The sequence below is a fragment of the Gavialis gangeticus genome, unplaced genomic scaffold, assembly GCF_001723915.1.
Source record: "Gavialis gangeticus isolate Ggan-Ray unplaced genomic scaffold, GavGan_comp1, whole genome shotgun sequence".
Taxonomy (NCBI): Eukaryota; Metazoa; Chordata; order Crocodylia; family Gavialidae; genus Gavialis; species Gavialis gangeticus.
The window spans coordinates 68,288,407-68,291,850 of NW_017728992.1; the positions used below are offsets into that span (position 1 = coordinate 68,288,407).

General features: G+C 45.7%; 1 protein-coding gene across 2 annotated transcripts in view; it reads right to left on the minus strand.

Annotated features, from left to right (window-relative positions):
* NFATC1 (nuclear factor of activated T-cells 1) overlaps positions 1-3,444 on the minus strand; it is a 157,247-nt gene that overhangs the window by 151,522 nt on the left and 2,281 nt on the right. The gene's annotated exons all lie outside the window — the stretch shown is intronic.

Sequence of the window (3,444 nt, forward strand, 5' to 3'; positions counted from 1 at the left end):
GCGGGCCCCCGGGCCCGCCCCCCCACCAGCAAAACCCCCCCGGGGGCCCCCCCCCCCCCCCAGCTTACACACCCCCAGCATGTCAGACACACACCAGCATGTTACACCCCCACGTTACATACACACAAACATACACACACACAGAGCATGTCACACCAGTATGTTACACTCCCCATGGGACACACACATACACACACCCCAGCATGTCACACACACACAAACATACACACACAGCATGTTACACACACACGTACAAACACACCCCAGCATGTCACACGCACTCACGCACACGCATGCACCCCAGCATGTCACACACAGACCCCCCATGTTTCCCCCCCCCCCCCCCGGATGTCTCAGTGGCAAGCAGGGCTGCAGTCCCAACAGCCAGTGGAGCCGGCCTTGCTGCCCTCCCCCCAGCGGCTCTGATGTTGAAGTCTTGCCCCGGGGAGGCTGCTCCTGTCTGAGGATGCTGCTGATTTAGTTGCAGCACCCACTAGTGCCAACCGCTGTAAAAGCCTATTTTCAAAGGGACTTTGATACCAGCCCCGTGTGGGGGGCAAAGGAAGGAGAAAATCCCTGGGGCAAGTCTTCCAGACTAAGGGGAATCTGCAAACTTGTTTTGTGCCAGTCTTCAACTCAAGGGGATTGCGGCTAGTGCCCACAGCCTGCACCCTCACTTTGCCCTGCAGTCATATAGGAGGGGGCTGGAATGGACCGCCCGAGGCCGTCTACTTCAACCCATCAGCTCATAGTCATAGAGCTCCCAGCTTGGGAGCTGCTGTTTGCCTGCCTTGTTTTGGTTTGAAAAACATGAAGGGATTTTTTAAACAAGGATTTTCTTCTCCTCTCTTTGGAAACACACTTATTTCAGTTTACCTAAGTCCGCAGTGTGCAAATGACCTCACCGCCCCAGGAGCCAGGACTGAGCTGAAATTGTTGAGCTCCCAGAATTTAGGGCTGGATTTCAAAGGAATACTTTTTCTTTTCTTTTTTTTCTTCCTTTTTTTTTAAAAGCAGCTATGGAAATGGTATTCCCTTATAAACTCAGGGAATACCATTTTCCAGGCTAGTGGCTGAAAGCTCCATTACAAAGTGCCAGGAAAATACAATTTTTTCCATCAGAATCCATTATAGTTCTCTCTCTCTCTCTCTCTCTCTCTCTCTTCATAACAAAGAGCTTTGCTGCAGTTACAAATGGGCTGTTATGGCTTATGCAGTGCTGGCTATCAACAGGCCTTGGCTTGGCCTGAGGAAATTTACTAAACTGATATTGAACTTGTGGTGGCCACTTGACTTCTGTTATTGTTCCAGCTAGTCCTAACAACTGACTTGTCCCCTGCCTTGAAGAAGGATTAACTCCAAAACTGGGAAAGGTGTATGTGTGTGTGTGGGGGTGTAGCTTGATTTTAATTTTGGAGAGAAAGGGGCTTGATGTAAGTGGCACATCTGTGCAGCCGATTGGCAAGGCCAAATGGGAATCCATTGTGTCATGCTTGTGTACCAGCCTTCCCAGACTATGCAGGGTTTCCATTATTTCTTCGCTCCCAGCTGTTTGTTCTAAGTTGTGCGGCTGAATCACCAGGGTATGTAAAAGGCCTTGGCATCAGCTTAAAACCACCATCTGGAACAGCAGGATCATTAAGGTAATTCTTTTCAAAGAGTTTTGAGAGGGCAGGGGGTGGGGAAATGGCAGGAGAATGGGACATCTCCTCCAAAATGGCTAATAGATGTTCCTCTTTCCTGTCTTCTGTAGCCAGCACTGTAATGTAAAGTGCCTGAATGCACACGAAGATACCCAAATCAGTGGCCTGGTTTTAAAGCTCTTAAATAGCTAGGGCTCCCAAGGGGACTTCAGTGAAGGGGCTCAGCACAAATGAAAATCAGGCCACTTAATTAGGTGCCTAAATCAGGAGCTGGTGCCTAACTTAGGCACCAAGGTTGAAAATGTTGGGCTTTTTCTGGTGACTGGTTTTCTAGGCATTGCCACTTTTTGCTCAGCCCAGTAACCCGTGAAACATTTTCCTTGAAGGCAGGAATTCTCTTTCTATCCAATTATTATATTCGGGTTTGGTTTGCTCTGATTTAGACAAGGTTCCCAAGCCAATATTTGTATTTTGTGACCCTTTTCTTCTAAATTACAGCTCCTGGCACAGGAAAATTGAAACGCCTCTCCCTGGACTATGCTGTCTCAGGCACTCCTTATGACACTGCTGCTGATCCTAACCCTGGCAGCATCCTACAAAGTCAACATCAGCCCTTCAGTTGATTAGTTTTGCAGCACTTCTGACGGGTTCCCGTTCCCTTCCTATATGAACCAGTAATAACTATTAACTATAAATTGTTATTAGCAGGATATTTCTTCTCCATCTGGCTTCCTAACAATGGTATGGGGGGAGGAGAAAGACTGTTCAAAAATATCCGCTAAACTTACTATCGAATCGCGTTCATTTTTGTTGCTGCACATCTGGTTCTTTCAGTATTGATTCTCTTGTTTACAGCAATTTGCAGACGGTTTGATATGCCAGTTCCGCAAATATTAGTGTCTCCAATTAAATGTTTAGATTGGCACTTTCCCTCTGAAGAACTGCAAAGAAATGTAAAACTCGGGCGATGGGATATGTTAAGATGGGAGCATACGCGTCCTGTCTTGTTAGTCGTCTGCTTTAAAGCTATGCCATTAAATTAAGGAAATCCAAGGCGTTTAAGGGGCAACCTGCTTTGTTTCTATAAAGCTGTGAATTGTGAATGTTTGCTTTAAAGAAGTACTTTGAGGCCGATCCTTAGCTAGTGTAAAGTGCCATAACTCAGTTGACTGCAATGGAGCCAGGACACCGGCCGGGGATCACCCCGGGATGAAAGTTTAGACTTTCAGGAACAGTCCTGCAATAGTGAATTTGAACTCACTGGGACTCCATACAATGGAAGCGTCCAAAGAATAATTGTGCGGATCCATGAGGCTTTATTTAGTAAGTTTTTCCATCGGGAGCGATGCAATAGTCTCTTCACGGAGAAAATATAAAATAGCATATTTTCTCTGATTGTCGCCATTTGGCAGTGGTACACCTTCATTTGCAGAGCTCTCCTATGTATTTACTGGATTAGGTCATACTTTCTGGTTGGCCTAATTTCTGAGCCCCTTGCAAAATATATCAACATTGAAATGAATTATTGCAGGCGGCTTGTGACATTTTAGCCCAGGCATCAGAAACACTAGGCTCATACGCAAGAAACCACAGAAATAAAGTGGGATCTCTCCTTTAAAAAAAGCCACCATTTACATATTTTAGTTGGATATGGAAGATCGGTTTTTTTTTAACATGGTCCATTAATTATCTTAGCATCGTCTGCAAACGATATTGGAAGGATCAGGAAGCAAAAGGCGTGAAGTCAATATAAACCCACTTATTTTAGGTACCTACATGTGGACTTACTAAAATATCAAAT